Raw genomic sequence first — 19,494 nt, 5'->3', positions numbered from 1 at the left:
CTGACCTTAACCCCATAGAGAATCTATGGGGTATTGTCAAGAGGAAGATGAGAGACACCAGACCTAACAATGCAGACGAGCTGAAGGCTGCTATCAAAGCAACCTGGGCTTCCATAACACCTCAGCAGTGCCACAGGCTGATTACCTCCATGCCATGCCGCATTGATGCAGTAATTGATGCAAAAGGAGCCCCGACCAAGTATTGAGTGCATGTACTAAACATACATTTCAGTAGGCCAACATTTCGGATTTTAAAAACATTTTTCAAGCTGTTGTTCTAAAGTATTCTAATTTACTGAGATAGTGACTTTTGTGTTTTCATTGGCTGTAAGCCATAATCATCAACTTTACCAGAAATAAACACTTGAAATAGATCACTCTGTAATGACTTTATATAATATATGGGTTTCACTTTTGTATTAAAGAACTGAAATAAATTAACTTTTTGATGATATTCTAATTTAGTGAGATGCACTTGTAGATATGCAAGGATGTAAATACCTCCATAGAAGCCATAGCAGCAGCTATGGGGTTCATGGTCTCAGGGCAGTTTTGGGTTGCAGAACTGGCAACCAAATGATGTCTGATTATTATGTATCTTTCTCTTCTAGAAAAAAATGAAAAGACGAATACTCAGTATATAAGCTGCATGGAGTCTAACAAACTGAACATTTCAGAGGCTCTTCTTCACAACATTTATTCATACTTAGTCAGTACAGAGCTGAATACGGAATTTGCTTGACAACACATCCGTGGTGTCCCATCTCCACCTGGATCTGATCCTACGACTTCTTCCATCAGGTGTTGCTGCATTCATTCTGTGGGTGCCACTGGTAATGGAGGAGACATCTGGAGGACCAGAAATTCTTGGCAGCTCAGATTCTGTCCAGCCACAAAGGCTAGTGTTAATGGACCAGGTGTGCCGTCTAGTTTGGCAGTACGGGTGTGTATGCTGTTCAGCTATTGCCAATGGGAATGCCACACACCCTACATAAAATCCTAACTTAATGCTATGAGTTGCCAGTTATAGTTCATACCAGCATTGGTTCTCGTCTGAGCTCAGCTCTGGTTGTTCTAGCATTTTGTCTGGTTTCAGAACTCAGCCAGTTAAAAGACAATTCTTCTGTCTCACGATTTTGTTCTCCCATTTGTTTATGAACCGGTGACCTGACCATTCCTGCCATCCTGTACCACTGGCCAGCATCTACTCTTAGGCCTTAAATCAAGATCCATGTGAAGGTCAGGGCTACCCTTGGACCTAATAGAGTAAGTAGCGCAAAGCCTGTTCGTGGAAGCCCTATTTTGAGCTACCAGGTGATCTTGGGCAGAACACGATGACATTTGGTAGCTAGCTTAATTGGCATAACACTTTCAAAAAAAGTTAAGAAGTATATTTAACATATTTCTAAAATTGCTGGGCTGCTGTTTTATGCAATAAAAAATAAATAAATGACAGTTACTCTATTAAATGGTCTGGCCTGATATACTCTTCAACATTGAAATTGCAACACTAAGAATGAAAAGTTATGGAATTATGGAAATCACAGGATTGATAGACATGGTGATGATATGGAAATACATTTTTGGGTAAGCAAAAAAATGCAGAGTGGAGGAAAGGACATGGTCCTGGGGTGGTATTACTCAATGGAAGACTTGTGCTTTCCCTTGGACATTTTGGGTGTTGTGTGGCAGGAGAAATGGTGTGGTGTTTAGCGTACCCAGGAACACACTCCTTGAAGGGTGTTCAACTGGGGAGTATCATCCAGGACCGTGTATTTCTCTGTACAGTCTCTTATGTCACTTTGGTGAGTGAAAGGTTAAAACCTGAAACTGTTGGTGTGTGGTTCCTCCAAATGACTTTACAATATATCTGTATCAGGTGACTTATCACTTTTTAACAGTAGCCATCTGGCACAACTGCAAAATGCATTCCTGATTTATGGACCACACAGACTTTATATCTAATCAGTTCCCTCAAAAGCTAAAGGGGTAAAACAGCCTCTCACTCTTGCTCACCAAGTGGAGAGCAGGGCCAGTGATCTTGTGTTTGCAGATATCTGACGGCTCGCATTCCAACAGATCTTGGTAGAAGTGACATTATTGGCCCGATCAACACCCAATGTGAAAGTGAGTTGTGTTAGATTACCTGGTAATGACACTTACTAGTCTGCCAATAGATGCCTGGTACCAGCACTGCTATTGTCTCTAGATCTTATGGCTTTACATGGGCTGATATGAACAGGTGATCACAGGGCTGCCACCAGGAATTCCAGGGCCCCATACTGGCAAAATTTTTGGGTCCCCTTGAGACTCCATCCAGGCTCCTCCCCAGCTCTGCTTCCACACCTCGAACCACCCCACCCCCTACTCTTGGAAAAACGCCACTTCTGCACCACGTCCTCACCAATCACACATTAACAGTTCCCATCGAACACCATGTCACATACATAGCCAGCAGCTTTTGTCTTGGCCGAAAGATTCTTTAAGCCTGCCACCACGACAAGGTAGACTCTTTTGGCAGGGCCCTACTCTACTCTATCCCATTAAAAATTTGTTATAATACCCAATACATTTTTCTTTAAGGTAATCTGTTACATACATTTTTTTAAATGGTCAATAATACCACATACAAGGAGAAAATACCGTCACACCATGGCCAGACCAGATATTGCCACCACATAGTGACCGAATAATACCACATAGAAGGAACAAATACCGCCACACTATGACCAGGCCGCATATTACCACCACATAGTGGCCGAATAATACCACATACAAAAGACAAATATTGTCACGCCATGGCCGGACCACATATTACCACCACATAGTGACTGAATAATACCACAGACAAGGGAGAAATACTGCCACACCATGACCAGACCATATATTACCACCACATAGTGACTGAATGCTACAATACTGATCATTAATAAAAAACACAATACTAATATTACCATAAGTGCCATTATATGCAGGAGCTCTGTACATAGTATACAGAGTATAGTGTCATTGTACAGATAATGCAGTGACTCACAGGTGACATTATACACAGGAGCTCTGTATATAGTATACAGTGTATAGTGTCAGTGTACAGGTAACACACTGACTCACCAGTAACATTATACACAGGAGCTCTGTATATAGTGTCAGTGTAAAGGTAATACAGTGATCAGTGATATTATACACAGAAGCTCTGTATATAGTGTACAGGTAATACAGTAATCACCAGTGACATTATACACAGGAGCTTTGTATATACAGTACAGACCAAAAGTTTTTAAACACCTTCTCATTTAAAGATTTTTCTGTATTTTCATGACTATGAAAACTGTACATTCACACTGAAGGCATCACAACTATGAATTAACACATGTGGAATTATATACTTAACAAAAAAGTGTGAAACAACTGAAAATATGTCTTATATTCTAGGCTCTTCAAAGTAGCCACCTTTTGCTTTGATGACTGCTTTGCACACTCTTGGCATTCTCTTGATGAGCTTCCAGAGGTAGTCACCGGGAATGGTCTTCCAACAATCTTGAAGGAGTTCCCAGAGATGCTTAGCACTTGTTGGCCCTTTTGCCTTCACTCTGCGGTCCAGCTCACCCCAAACCATCTCGATTGGGTTCAGGTCTGGTGACAGTGGAGGCCAGGTCATCTGGCGTAGCACCCCATCACTCTCCTTCTTGGTCAAATAGCCCTTACACAGCCTGGAGGTGTGTTTGGGGTCATTGTCCTGTTGAAAAATAAATGATGGTCCAACTAAACGCAAACTGGATGGAATAGCATGCCGCTGCAAGATGCTGTGGTAGCCATGCTGGTTCAGTATGCCTTCAATTTTGAATAAATCCCCAACAGTGTCACCAGCAAAGCACCCCCACACCATCACATCTCCTCCTCCATGCTTCACGGTGGGAACCAGGCATGTAGAGTCCATCCGTTCACCTTTTCTGCGTCGCACAAAGACACGGGGGTTGGAACCAAAGATCTCAAATTTGGACTCATCAGACCAAAGCACAGATTTCCACTGGTCTAATGTCCATTCCTTGTGTTCTTTAGCCCAAACAAGTCTCTTCTGCTTGTTGCCTGTCCTTAGCAGTGGTTTCCTAGCAGCCTTTTTACCATGGAGGCCTACTGCACAAAGTCTCCTCTTAACAGTTGTTGTAGAGATGTGTCTGCTGCTAGAACTCTGTGTGGCAAATTCTAACAGTCTATTCAGTAGGACTATCAGCTGTGTATCCACCAGACTTCTGCACAACACAACTGATGGTCCCAACCCCATTTATAAGGCAAGAAATCCCACTTATTAAACCTGACAGGGCACACCTGTGAAGTGAAAACCATTTCCGGTGACTACCTCTTGAAGCTCATCAAGAGAATGCTAAGAGTGTGCAAAGCAGTCATCAAAGCAAAAGGTGGCTACTTTGAAGAACCTTGAATATAATACATATTTTCAGTTGTTTCACACTTTTTTGTTAAGTATATAATTCCACATGTGTTAATTCATAGTTTTGATGCCTTCAGTGTGAATGTACAATTTTTAAAGTCATGAAAATTCTTTAAATGAGAAGGTGTGTCCAAACTTTTGGTCTGTACTGTATGTCTATATGTGCACATAAAGCAGATCTGTATATGTCTATATGTGCATGAAGCAGAGCTGAGTATCGCTATATGTCCATGTAACAGAGCTGGGTATGTCTATATTGGCATGTAGCAGAGCTGTGCATATAGCGGAGCTGTGTATGTCTATAAGTGCAAGGATAGCAGAGCTAATTGATATATAGATCAGTGGGAAAAAAATTAGTATAACTTGTAATTTATTGCTCTCAACCTCTGCTCTTCCTATGCTTACAAGTCCAGTGAAAGGCCCAATTACAGCCTTCCAAAGAGCTGTGCAGACAGATAATGGTCATTCAGTAAGTAGGACCGCCCACTGGACTCCTAAACCTGGTGCAGCTCTAGGGAATGACATTTTGATTTGTTTAGGGACCCAATTCATTAGCATTCACAATAGGAAGTACAAAATAATTACTTTACTAAGAAACTTTTATAGACAAATGCTTCTGCACATACCCTATGTAACGGGTCTGGGAGGCGGAACCTCTGAGCTTCTATACAAGGGGGCGGTCCTTGTAAGGGAGCGGGTGGCGACCAGGGAAGACGGGCTGGAAGTCACAGCAGGTGAACAGGACAGTCTCTGAGTGAACGGGCTGGAGGTCACGGCAAGTGACCGAGGCAGTCTCTGGATGGACGGGCTGGTGGTCACGGCAAGTGACCGGGGAAGTCTCTAGGTAAAGGGTTGGTACGACCTGTGGCGGCTGATGATAGACGTGAGCTCCCAGGTGAGCAGGCGAGAGTCCCTGGATGAACGGGTGGTCACAGCATGTGACGGCGGAGCCTCCAGGAAGACCAACAGACAGGCGGCAGATGAGCGCTCCCAGGTGAGCGGACAGAAGTCTCTGGACAGGCGGGTGGTCACAGCACGTGACGGCGGAGCCTCCATGTAGGCTAGCAGACAGGTAGCAGATGAGCGCTCCCAGGTGAGCGGGCAGGGGACACTGGACAGGCAGGTGGTCACAGCACGTGACGGCGGAGCCTCCAGGTAGGCTAGCAGACAGGTAGCAGATGTGCGCTCCCAGGTGAGCGGGCAAGCTGGTCCATAGACAGACTGACAGGAGTTTGGAAGGCAGACCGTCGGACCTCAGGCAAGCAGGCAGGTTGCTGATGTGCGCTCCCAGGTGAGCGGACAGGCTGGTCCTTAGACAGACTGACAGGAATGGTAAGGCAGACCGTCGGACCTCGGACTAGCAGGCAGGTAACAAGTAGTCAGGCAGGAATCTGGCAGGTAACTGGCAACGGGACCTGAGGGCTGAAGCACAGGTGAGACACTGGTGCAAACAACATTGCTCGGGCACCTCCATTTTGGAGGTGGTACCTTATATATGATGAAGTCCTCCGGCCATTGGCCGGGGACTCCTTAGGACGGCGCGCGCGGCCCCTTTAAGAGGAGGGGAGCGCGCGCGCCCTAAGCACAGGGGCCGGGAAGGAGCGCGCGCTGAGAGCAGAGCGGGAGGAGGACGCCGGGAAGGAGCGCGCGCTGACAGCAGAGCGGGAGAGGGACGCCGGGCACGGAGCAGAGCGGTGAGGGGAGCAGAGTCCCTGCCTAGCAGAGGGCAGGGACGCCGGCACTACAGTACCCCCCCCTTTAGGCCCCCCCTTTTTTAGGCCAGACAGAAATTTAGCTAGGATGAGAGGGGCATGGATGTTCTCCCGGGGCTCCCACGTTCTCTCCTCAGGACCAAACCCCTTCCAATCTACCAGAAAAAAGGTCTTTCCTCTTACCCTTTTGGTGGCAAGAATGTTCTCTACCTCAAACTCGTCCTCAGCAGAAACCGGAGCAGGAGGCGTACCTGTAGACTTGGAAAAAGAGTTAAGTTCCACAGGTTTGAGGAGAGATACATGGAAGGAGTTAGGAATCCGTAAGTTGGCCGGGAGTTTCAATTTATAGGCCACCGGGTTGATCTGACTGATGACCTCCAGAGGTCCGATGAACCGAGGCCCTAACTTGTAAGAAGGTATCTTGAGTCGAACATATTTAGATGAGAGCCAGACCTTATCTCCTGGACGAAATTGTGGAGGATCCAGGCGTTTTTTGTCAGCGTGTCTTTTCATCCGTTCGGACGACTGAAGGAGTGCGGATCGGGTACTCTCCCAAATGGAGGAAAATTTGCTAACGAGAGATTCCGCAGCCGGGTTGTCCACCGAGGTGGAGACAGGAAAAGGAATCCGAGGATGCTGACCAAAGACTACAAAAAACGGGGATTTGGAGGAGGATTCGCTCTCGTGATTATTGTAAGAGAACTCGGCCCATGGTAGGAGATCCACCCAGTCAGAATGGTGGGCATTAACGAAGTGCCGGAGGTAACTGGTCAGGTTCTGATTGATCCGCTCCACTTGACCATTGGACTGTGGGTGGTAAGCGGAAGAGAAGTCCAGGGTGACGTCTAGTAGTTTACAAGTGGCTCTCCAGAAGCGTGAGGTGAACTGTACCCCACGATCCGACACGATGTGGAGGGGCAGGCCATGAAGACGGAAGATGTGACGAATAAAGTCTCTATCTAGCTCGGGTGCAGACGGGAGGCCTGGCAGGGGAACGAAATGAGCCATCTTGGAGAAGCGGTCAGCGACCACCCAAATGACCGTACAACCGGCAGAGAGTGGGAGGTCAGTTATGAAGTCCATTGCAATATGCTGCCAGGGGGCAGCAGGTACTGGGAGCGGAAGGAGGCGACCGGCTGGCAGATGTCTCGGAACCTTGTTGCGGGCGCAGGACACACAGGCAGAAACAAAGTCTATTACATCCTTGTGCAGGGTAGGCCACCAGTAGTGCCGGGCAATAAGCTGGAGGGTCTTTTTCTGACCGGCGTGGCCAGCTAGTTTAGACGAATGGCCCCAGTGTAGGATCTTCTCCCGATCAGGTACTGATACGAACGTCTTACCGGGAGGGAGACGATTTAGACTCACGGGAGCCACCTGCATTACTCTGGCGGGATCGATGATGTGTTTAGGTTCATCCTCGAGATCGGACACTAGAAAGGATAGGGACAAGGCGTCTGCTTTGACGTTTTTGTCAGCCGGGCGAAAATGAAGAACAAAATCAAAGCGAGCAAAAAACAAGGACCACCGGGCTTGGCGCGGGTTAAGTCTCTGGGCATGCTGGAGGTAAGCCAAGTTCTTGTGGTCAGTGTAAATTATTACCGGGTGGAGAGCCCCCTCAAGCAGGTAACGCCACTCCTCCAATGCCAGCTTGATGGCCAATAACTCTCGGTCTCCTATGGAATAATTGCGCTCTGAGGAGGAGAAGAGTTTAGAGAAGAAGCCACAAGTTACCATCCTCCCGGAAGATGATTTTTGAGTAAGTACCGCTCCGGCTCCAGAGGAGGAGGCGTCAACTTCCAGGAAGAACTGCTTGTTGCCATCTGGGCGATGTAGCACTGGGGCGGATGAGAAGGCCTGTTTTAGGGAAAGAAAGGCCTCCTCAGCTTCGGGTGGCCACTCTTTGGGATTAGTACCTTTACGGGTGAGCGCATAAATTGGGGCGGTCCGGGAAGAGAAGTGTGGTATGAAGAGGCGGTAGTAGTTGGCGAAGCCCAGGAATCGCTGTATGGCCTTCAACCCCTCCGGTCGGGGCCATTTCTCGATGGCAGACAGTTTCTCAGGATCCATTTGTAGGCCGGTCTGAGAGATAATGTAGCCCAGAAACGGAAGCGAGGTCTGCTCAAAGAGGCACTTCTCAAATTTAGCGTAGAGATGGTTCTGCCTGAGCCTGAGCAGGACCTGACGAACGTCCCTCCGGTGAGTCTGGAGATCCGGAGAGAAGACCAAGATGTCGTCCAGGTACACCACTACGCAGGAGTAGAGAAGGTCCCGGAAGATGTCATTGACCAACTCTTGAAAGACGGCAGGAGCGTTACAGAGGCCAAAGGGCATTACCAGATATTCATAGTGGCCGTCTCGGGTGTTGAATGCCGTCTTCCATTCATCCCCCTGACGGATACGAACCAGGTTGTACGCCCCACGGAGGTCCAGTTTGGTGAAGATTCTAGCCCCCCTCAGACGATCAAATAACTCCGGAATGAGCGGAAGGGGGTACTTATTCTTCACCGTGATCTGGTTAAGGCCTCTATAGTCTATACAGGGACGGAGAGAGCCGTCCTTCTTTTTGACGAAAAAGAAGCCTGCTCCCGCCGGGGAAGTAGATTTCCGGATGAATCCCCTGGCCAGATTCTCCTCAATATATTCAGACATCGAGCGGGTCTCAGCAGCGGATAATGGATAAATACGCCCACGGGGAGGAGAAGTACCAGGTAACAGGTCGATAGGGCAGTCGTATGGTCTATGAGGAGGGAGTGTCTCAGCTTCCTTTTTATTAAAGACATCAGCATAAGACCAATACGGGATCGGAAGTCCAGGTAGATTAGCTGGGGTAGGAGAAGGACGGACGGGATGAACGGGAACCAGACAGGTCTTATGGCAGCCCTGTCCCCAGCGAAGGACTTCTCCGGTCTGCCAGTCAAGAACGGGTGCATGTCTCTGGAGCCAAGGTAGACCTAGCAAGAGGGCGTGAGAGAGTCCAGGCAGAACATGGAAGGAGATACTTTCAGAATGCAGCATTCCCACCTGCAGAGTAATGGATTCGGTGATGAGTTGGATGGGGCGTGGTAAGAGCCCCCCATCCACGGCAGCAACAGACAAGGGTACAGCCAGAGGTTTGGTGGGGATGCGGTATTTCTCTACCAGGGACTGTGAAATAAGATTCCCGGCTGCTCCAGAGTCAAGTTGGGCTAGTTCGAAATAACGGTTCTCCCCGTAGACGATTGAAACTGACAACAGCAGGGATGGAGAGGATTTATTCTTGTCTAGGTGGACCTCTCTGAGCGAACCTAGACACAGGCGTTTCCCGACCTCTCCGGACAGGCACGGATCCGGTGCTCCTTACTGCCACAGTAGAAGCAGGTCCCCTCGGCACGGCGTAAGTCCTGACGGGTCTTGACCATCTTGGTCTGGTCGACCTGCATAGGCTCAGGAGAGTGTACCTGGTAAGAGACAGAAGGAGTAACGGGTTTCTGAAAAGTAGGAGCTAGACGTGGTAATCTCCTCTCACGGGTGACCTCTCTGGCACGCTCCTGGAACCGTAGGTCAATCCGGGTGGCAAGAGTTATTAAATCATCGAGAGTGGTAGGAATGTCCCGACCGGCAAGCTCATCTTTAATACGGCCGGACAGACCCTCCCAGAAGACGGAAACCAGAGCGTCGTTATCCCAGGCCAGCTCCGAGGCAAGGGTACGGAACCGTATGGCATATTGGCCCACGGTGAGACTCTCCTGACGGAGGCGTAGCAGAGATGATGCGGATGAGGTCTTCCGTCCGGGTTCGTCGAAGACTTTCCGGAAAGCCGTGAGAAAAGCAGGCAAGTCGGACACCAGGGGGTCTCCTCTCTCCCATAGAGGATTTAGCCAGGCCAGGGCCTCCCCGGTGAGATGGGACATGATAAATGCAATTTTGGCCCGGTCGGAGTTAAACTGGTGGGACAATAGTTCAAAGTGCAGGGTGCACTGATTTATGAAGCCCCGAGCCTGGGCGGAGTCGCCTCCAAAGCGAGGAGGTGCAGAAAGCCGGGGTCCGGGGTAGGATACCATGGTATTAGTGGGCAGCGGAGCTGCCGGATTGCGAGACATGGCACTGGCGGAGGTTGCTGGTGGTGCAGTCAGAGTGTCCAGGCGAGTATTGACATTCCGCAGGTGACCCAGGATGGACTCCTGTTGGGACCTTTGACGAGACAGTTCATGACACAGGTCCGAGAGCGAGGGAGCTTGGGTGCCACGGGGTCCATGGCCCGAGCAAACTGTAACGGGTCTGGGAGGCGGAACCTCTGAGCTTCTATACAAGGGGGCGGTCCTTGTAAGGGAGCGGGTGGCGACCAGGGAAGACGGGCTGGAAGTCACAGCAGGTGAACAGGACAGTCTCTGAGTGAACGGGCTGGAGGTCACGGCAAGTGACCGAGGCAGTCTCTGGATGGACGGGCTGGTGGTCACGGCAAGTGACCGGGGAAGTCTCTAGGTAAAGGGTTGGTACGACCTGTGGCGGCTGATGATAGACGTGAGCTCCCAGGTGAGCAGGCGAGAGTCCCTGGATGAACGGGTGGTCACAGCATGTGACGGCGGAGCCTCCAGGAAGACCAACAGACAGGCGGCAGATGAGCGCTCCCAGGTGAGCGGACAGAAGTCTCTGGACAGGCGGGTGGTCACAGCACGTGACGGCGGAGCCTCCAGGTAGGCTAGCAGACAGGTAGCAGATGAGCGCTCCCAGGTGAGCGGGCAGGGGACACTGGACAGGCAGGTGGTCACAGCACGTGACGGCGGAGCCTCCAGGTAGGCTAGCAGACAGGTAGCAGATGTGCGCTCCCAGGTGAGCGGGCAAGCTGGTCCATAGACAGACTGACAGGAGTTTGGAAGGCAGACCGTCGGACCTCAGGCAAGCAGGCAGGTTGCTGATGTGCGCTCCCAGGTGAGCGGACAGGCTGGTCCTTAGACAGACTGACAGGAATGGTAAGGCAGACCGTCGGACCTCGGACTAGCAGGCAGGTAACAAGTAGTCAGGCAGGAATCTGGCAGGTAACTGGCAGGTAACTGGCAACGGGACCTGAGGGCTGAAGCACAGGTGAGACACTGGTGCAAACAACATTGCTCGGGCACCTCCATTTTGGAGGAGGTGCCTTATATATGATGAAGTCCTCCGGCCATTGGCCGGGGACTCCTTAGGACGGCGCGCGCGGCCCCTTTAAGAGGAGGGGAGCGCGCGCGCGCGCGCCCTAAGCACAGGGGCCGGGAAGGAGCGCGCGCTGAGAGCAGAGCGGGAGGAGGACGCCGGGAAGGAGCGCGCGCTGACAGCAGAGCGGGAGAGGGACGCCGGGCACGGAGCAGAGCGGTGAGGGGAGCAGCGTCCCTGCCTAGCAGAGGGCAGGGACGCCGGCACTACACCCTATATCATACGTGTCAAACTCTGGCCCGCAGAATGATTATACTCGGTCCGCGACACCAGAATCCCCACACCTATGTGGGGCCATTATTCTGCATGAAGGACTTTGTGGGACCCATTATACTGTATGGAGAACACATTGTTCTACTAATGGAGTACATTTCTGCCTCTGGGGCACTACAGCTGAAAGAAGTGGCAAATTCATTAAGAGGTGGAAGCCGTGGTATAATCAGGATTTAAAAAAAAAATGTAAACATTAACTCCTTTACCCCCCCCCCCAGGGTGGTTTGCACGTTAATGACCAGGCCAATTTTTACAATTCTGACCACTGTCACTTTATGAACGCTTCAACGGATCCCCCTGATTCTGAGAATGTTTTTTCGCGACATATTGTACTTCATGATAGTGGTAAAGTTTCTTTGATATCACTTGCGTTTATTTGTGAAAAAAATGGAAATTTGGCAAAAAGATTTAAAATTTCACAATTTTAAGACTTTGCATTTTCATGCCCTTAAATTAGAGAGATATGTCACATAAAATAGTTAATAAATAACATTTCCCACATGTCTACTTTACATCAGCACAATTTTGTTTCCAATTTTTTTTTTGTTAGGGAGCTATAAGGGTTAAAAGTTGACCAGTGATTTCTCATTTTTACAACAAAATTTACAAAACTATTTTTTTAGGGTCCACGTTACATTTGAAGTCACTTTGAGGGGTCTTTATGACAGAAAATACCAAAAAGTGACACCATTCTAAAAACTGCACCCCTCAAGGTACTCAAAACCACATGCAAGACGTTTACTAACCCTTTACGTTAAGACCCCACAATTTTTGTGCAATTTCTCCTGAGTACACTGATACCCCATATGTGGTGGAAAGCCATTTTTTGGGCATATGGCAGGGCTCAGAAGGGAAGGAGCACCCTTTGACGTTTTCAACGCAAAACTCGTTGGAATTGACAGCAGACCCCATGTCGCGTTTTGAGAGCCCCTGATGTGCCTAAACAGTGGAAACGCCCCACAAGTGACCCCATTTTGGAAACTAGACCCCTTAAGGAACTTATTTAGATGTGTAGTGAGCACTTTGAACCCCCAAGTGTTTCGCAAAAGTTTATGACGTAGAGCCGTGAAAGAAAAAAAATCATTTTTTTTTCCACAAAAACAATCTTTTAGCCGCAATTTTTTTATTTTCACGAGGATATCAGGAGAAATTGGACCCCAAAAGTTGTTGTGCAATTTCTCCTGAGTATGCTGATACCCCATATGTGGGGGAAAGCCATTGTTTGGGCGCTTGGAAGGGAAGGAGTGACGCTTTGGAATGCAAACTTTGATGGAATGGTCTGCGGGCGTCATGTCACGTTCTCAGATCCCCTGATGTGCCTAAACAATGGAAATGAACACCAAGTGCCCTCTTTTTGGAAACTAGACCCCCAATGAATTCATCTAGATGTGTGGTGAGCACATTGAACCCCCAAGTGCTTCACAGAAAATTATAACATTGACTTGTGAAAATAATAAAAAAAAAATTTCCACAAAAATGGTAAAAACAATATTTTCACAAGGGTAACAGGAGAAAGTGGACCTCAAAATCTGTAGTCCAATTCCTCCTGAGTACGCTGATGCCCCATGTGTTGGAGAAAATTACTGTTTGGGCGCATGTCAGGGCTTGGAAGGGAAGGAGTGACGCTTTGGAATGCAGACTTTGATGGAATGGTCTGCGGGCGTCATGTCACGTTCTCAGAGCCCCTGTTGTGCCTAAACAATGGAAATGCTCAACAAGTGCCCCCTTTTTGGAAACTAGAATGAGAACGTGTCCTGTTTAATGTCCCAGAGCAGACCGCTGCGTTGCATAGAAGGAACGTCAGAACCTAGATCAAGATCCTTTAAGCTCGTTGTACTGTCCTCAGATGGAAATGCCTTCATTACCTCCTGGATGCTGGAGATGGTCTTGTGAGGTCTGAGGTTTGCAGCTAACAACATTTCCTGTGCTTCAGCGAGCGGATCAATTGTCTTTACTTGTGGGTAGAGATTATTTAAGCACATCATCTACATAGAAGTTCTTCTCCACAGACAGAGGAGCATCGGATGCATACTCTCTCTCACCTTCCCGGGCTGTCTGTCTCAGTCCACAGATTGCTGCAGCTGGTGAGGGACTGTTCCCGAAGACATGTACCTTCGTCTGGTGGTCTATGACCTCGTTATGGACGTCATTGTCCTTGTGCCATAGGAACCTGAGATAGTTTCCACTGTCTTCTCTAGCAAGTACCAGCCGGTTGTCTTCATTTGAAGAATTGAACGCCATTGACCCATGGTTGTCATCATAGGACGGGAACGTGTACATGTTGTCAGGGGTTTCTTGCTGCCACTTATAATTACTCGGCTTCTCTTTCACCCAGTAATGATGTGGGCATGGTAGAGAGAGTGTTGCAACCGTTTGGTGAGACATGAGTCTTAAATGAGAAGATCCTTGCAGGTCTCTTCGTCCTTTCCATGCAGACATCACCTATGATAATCCAGCCTAGATCAAAGAGTTGAGCAAATGGAGCATCATGTGGCCCTCATCATGTGGCCCGTTGATTTGCCGACGTACCTTGTGTAGCCGCAGGATGTCTCTGCCAAGCAGAATCAGGATGTTCACGCTTTTGTCAAGAGCTGGAATCTTGTTGGCTATAGTCTTTAGATGGAGGTGACGAAGAGCAGCCTCTGGAGTTGGGATCTCTTCTCTGTTGGATGGTATTTGGTTGCACTCTACCAAAGTATGTAGGAGTATCTTCACGTTGTTCTCTAGAGAAGATACTATGAGACCATTGGCTCTTCTCACAGAGACCTCTGTATCACCACTACAGGTGCCTAGAGTGTAGGGGTGAGAGTTTCCCTTTAAGTCAAATAGATCAAGGAGTTCTGACCTTGCAAGGGATCGGTTGCTCTGATCGTCCAGAATGGCGTACATCTTTACAGTTTTCTCTGGATGGTCCTTAGGATGCACATTCACCAGACATACAGTATCTTCGCACAGGATTAGTCGCACAGGATTAGTCACACAGGTCTTCAGAGCAGACTTCTGTACATGAAGAAGATATTGTGGTAGGATTTGCTGGTTGCTCTGCATTCTCCCCGCCATGCCTTGTGGTGGGATAAGGCGTAAGCGGTGCAGTGTCAGGTTGGGATGGATGAAGCGCTTGTATGTGGTCCTCACTGTCGCACCCAAAACATTTAATAGAGATTTTACAGTTTTTAGCAAAGTGTTCAGTAGGCACACAACATCTGTAACATACCCCAAACTTCTTTAGAAGCTCCTTGTGTTCCTGGAGGGGTTTCTTTCTGAAGCCAATGCACTTCTTTAGTGGATGTGGCATCTTATGAACGGGACCATACAATCAGGATTTTCAATCTTTTAACATACCTCGCTCTTGTCTGGAGCTGGAGAAGGTGTGGGAAGAACATCAGTCTTCTTTGCTGACACTGGACTGCTGTGGTTTCTGTTGCTTGAATGTGGACTTTCATACTTGGGAGGGAATGAACCAGGGCCGCTGGTTCCTTCGTGGAAGAAGCTTGGGTCAGTCTTACACTCTGCAATGTTTTCAATAAACTGATAGAAGTAGGAAAATGGAGGAAAGGAGACTTGATTTTCCCTTTTATATTTTGATTCAAGCATGGCCCACCTATCTTGGATATAGGTTGGTAGCTTAGAAGCTATTGAGATTACTCCACAAGCAGTGTCCAGGTAGCTGAGGCCAGGCAGGTGTTGGTCTGATTTGGCCAGCTGAAGCTCTAACAGGAGGTCACTGAGCTCTTGGACTTTTGCACTGTCCTTACCGGATAGTTTTGGAAAATCATCTAGACGCTTGAACAGGGCATTTTCGATGGCCTCAGGACTACCATAGCTTCGTTCTAGTCTCTCCCATGCAGCAGTGAGACAAGTCATTGGATTACTGATGTGGACAGATTTAAGTCTCTTGATCCGTTCTGTGGATTGTGGCCCAAGCCACCTGATTAGCAGCTCTAGCTCTTCAGCAGCGGTGATGCAGAGGTCACTAATTGTGGTTTTAAAGGTACAATTCCAACCCCTGTAGTTTTCAGGTTGATCATCAAACTTTGTAAGACCGGTCTTAGTTAGATCAGGGTGAATCATGTACCTTGCAAAGCCAGACATATCAGCATTCTCTGATTTTGGAAAGACTGTTGCTGGCTGGGTAACATTGTTCATACAGTCTGTGGTGTTTTGACCTACGAATGCAGGAAAGTATGGCGCAGCATAGGCATTCAGTCCAGTAACTGGCTTAATGTGCTTAGCTTCTGCCACACATGGGACTGGAACGGTGGGGCTGACTGGAATGTGATGACTTGCCTGCGTATTGGCCTGCACGTGTGCTTCTGTACATCGGGTTTGGTGAGGTGCAGGGACCTGGTACATTCCGGTGCACGGAGGAGGATCAAGATGAAGGGTGGGCAGCGTATTGTACTGGCCTTGAATGCAGGATGCTGATAAACGCTATGTGTCCTGTTGCTTTAGAGGAACGTCTGTGGCATCAGTAATGATTGCTGGATTCTGGTTCACTATTCTGACTTTGTACATAGTCTCTTGTACGCTTAAGGGGGTCTTCAGTATCAAATTCACTTAAACTGATGCTGTCTCTTTGGCTCCCATTGATGGCTTTTCCAGGACCTTTAACCTTGCCATGGCTATGGCGTGTTCACATTCCTTCTTTAGGGCCTCTATTTCTGCTTTTTTGAGTGCTGCTTCGGCTGCTGCGCTGACTTCCATTTCTGCCGTCTTGCGTGCTGCACTGGCTTCTATTTCTGCCTTTATTTCCACCTTTCTGTGCACTGCTTCGGCTACCTCTACTTCCATCTCTGTTTTCTTTTGAGTAAAGGCAGCTTGTACTTTAGTGGCCTCAGCTTCTGCACGTGCTCTTGTAAGCTGTTCGCTGAGAGTTGGAGATTTTGAAGAGCATGACTTAGATGATCGTTTTGATTGCCTGGCTGAGCTGGAAATGCAAGATGACATCTCGGCCATTAGTGCAATTCTTGCCTCTGTCTTGGCTTTAATATTACGCACCATGCATTCTCTCTGAGTTAAGTTGTTGGAAAGCTTGCAGCTCTTTTCAGGAAACAGTATTGTTAATGGTGATGTGTTTATCTGTTGTTTCTACATACAGTTGATAATCTGAACACAGTTGTGCAAGGGCTCCCTCTGGTGGTAGTTTGAGAGAAGCCGGCTGAGACAGGCTGTCCATGTGACTCAGCAGTTTTGCCATAAGTCTGCTATAACACAGGAAAGTTCATGTTTGATGATTCAAAGTTCTTTCTAACTTTCCATGTGGGCTTTGTGGGGCGTCTAGCCTTATCACTAGACGGTGGATCAAGTTCTATGCATTCTTCCTCTAACAATGGGTCTGGCAGAGACCGTGTATTCATTCCCTCAGCCATCTTAATTCACAGGGAGAGGGGAAGCTGTATAGTCTCTTATATGCTGAGAGCAGATGCTCTGCAGAATGTTAAGTATCCTTATAGAAGCTGTAGTTGGCTTTATAGATGAATCTGGGAAGTTCTTTTTTACTATTCTGTCCCCATGGCCTGTGGCTGTAAGTATGGCTCTGTGAGACGGGGTCTCTTCACCTGTACTTACGATGGCGATGGTCGCAGATAGCTTAACGTGGCTGCAAGCAGGCACGTTGTGAAGAATTCAGAAGAGACTTTGTTTTCTTTAAGAACTTTTGTTAAATGCATACATAGCAGCAGGTGAAAAGGAACTTTACCTGAGACAGCGTACAAGCACATGAGCTTCTAATGGAGGATACATGAAGAAGTGAAAAGAAGGCGGGACAGGAGGGGAGGGGTTTGCTACATTACAGTCACATGAGAGGGAGACAGGGAGAGAGAAGGGACAAGTATAAGGAAGGTAAGCATTATTGCATAGCAGCAACAGCAATATATGAAAACTACAAAAAGTCCAAACGTAGTCCATAAATTTCCCATTCATGGGACATAACAGGGTTAACACTACCGAGTGTATCCTTTTCCACTGGGTCTTATCTCAGCGCTAGATCCAAGGAGGCAACATCGATACTGGATCCATCCACTACTGACAAAAAGGGCTACAAAAGGTCACTTTAATAGACTGTATGATGAGCTACGCAGGCATCCTCAAAAGTTTAATGACTACTGTAGGATGAGCGTACCTACATTTGACCATCTTTTAGAGGTTCAGAGGCCAGGAATAACCTACCAGAATACCACTATACTGCAAAGTATTTCTGCTGAGGAGTGACGTCTTCTGACATTAAGGTAATTTGACCTAGCCATTAAAAATGTTTTTTGTTTTTTTTTGTCCTTTGGGTTTTTCACATTTTCACAGACGATTTGTGTTTTAATTTAAATACCTTAGTCCATTGTGTTCACTATTAATATGTATTCCATGTTAGAGCGTCAATGTGCCCATACTTTTCAATAGTGGATATAAATGTCTGCGTATGACTTTGTTTTTCCAAGTTTAGCGACAAAAGCTTAATTTTATACTATGCTTGTCTTATTTTGTACAAATATAATGTTGCATTTATTATGTTCAGCTTTAAATTATTATTATTTTTTTAAGTTGTTTGCCTTTTTCATTTTTAGCTTTATTATTATGTTTTCATGATGTGTAAATATTCTTCTGTATAATCTTATTATGTTTTTTTTTTTTTCATTTTTCAATAGGTTCCTATCTCCAATGTTTCATTTGTGTCCCTTCATTTGGAATTCCTCCTGGGAAAGTCAACAATGTCAGGAATTGTGAGGAACTGATGTGCCTAGATATGGTCGAAACTCCATTCTGTTGTTATGCTGGAGCTGGCGCAACTTGACTGGGAGCAAATCTTATGTGACTTTTAGGACAAAACACAATTTTCAAACTGCTTTGGGGCCTTAGATGGGAAACACATCAGGGTCATGAAGCCGCCAAACTCTGGCTCCCAATATTTCAATTATAAGCAGTATTTTTCTGTTGTACTATTGGCCTTAGTGGAGAGTAATTACATGTTAATTGTACATTACATTAATTGTTGATATTGGAGCCTATAGGAGAATAGGCGATTCCAGTATATTTAAAACATCGGTTATGGGTCGGCGATTTCTCAATAATTTGCTCTCCCACCTCCATGTGTTCTCCCGAGTTCAAGATGTGAACCAGCACCATATGTATTTGTTGTCGAAGAGGCCTTTCAATTAACTAGACATGTGATGCGGCCGTAATCACGTTGAGGCCTCAATCACCAGAGGCGAATTTTGAGCTATCGCCTGTCTCGTGCCCGCAGAATGGTGGAACTAAGTGAACAGAATGTGAATGGTGTGATCAATGCATGTGTGGCCCTGCACAACTTTACCTGCACTCATGAATGTCGTTATAATGCTGGTCCCGAAGATGTACAGGATGTGCCCATTCCCATTCTAGCTCCATCAAGGCCGATTACACTACGACAGTCTTCCGCCATTAGGGTTTGGGATCTTTTTGCCTCGTATTTCATCACTCCAGAGGGGGAGACACCATGGCAGGATTCGAAAGTTATTTTTCCTTGAACTAATAATGTGTTGAAGTGTAATGTTTGTTTTAGTTTCCTTGTGCTATAATGTGTAAAACATCCACATGTGTGTTCTTTTTGCTGTCTTTACTAGCAAAATGTGATTTTTCCTTAATAAAAAATATGGCTTTTCTGTTAACCACAAGTTTAATAAAAAAAATTAAAAAAATGCATGCATATTTATTCATATTTACACAGAAATCATAACTTATAACTTAAATCGTAACAAAAATAGGCATGAATGAGTATAACATTCTGATTTATAACATCATAACACAAAACATTACAAATTGTGATAGGCTGGTGAGCTTTGCTGGGAGGCCGAAACGTTGCCAGATCAAGATGGTGGTGGTGTGGAATAGGTTGGGGGCATTATCTGTGGGTTATATGACCCT

General features: G+C 47.1%; 1 long non-coding RNA gene across 2 annotated transcripts in view; it reads left to right on the top strand.

Annotated features, from left to right (window-relative positions):
* Positions 1–19,237, top strand: part of LOC141231568 (uncharacterized) — a 35,842-nt gene extending 16,605 nt beyond the window's left edge. Inside the window, exons 4-5 of one of the 2 annotated variants that reach the window (XR_012297887.1) lie at positions 612–1,266; positions 18,240–19,237. This is a non-coding gene — a long non-coding RNA (uncharacterized lncRNA). Of the gene's footprint in view, positions 1–611; positions 1,689–18,239 lie in introns of those variants that run through there. The other variant, XR_012297893.1, reaches the window with a different exon arrangement.
* The last annotated feature ends 257 nt before the right edge of the window (positions 19,238–19,494 follow it).

This window comes from Phyllobates terribilis, unplaced genomic scaffold (genome assembly GCF_046119375.1).
Source record: "Phyllobates terribilis strain yellow unplaced genomic scaffold, ASM4611937v1 Scaffold_2__4_contigs__length_985480577, whole genome shotgun sequence".
NCBI lineage: Eukaryota > Metazoa > Chordata > Amphibia > Anura > Dendrobatidae > Phyllobates > Phyllobates terribilis.
Note: the sequence above shows the minus strand (reverse complement) of the source record. Positions and strands in the feature narration are given on the sequence as shown.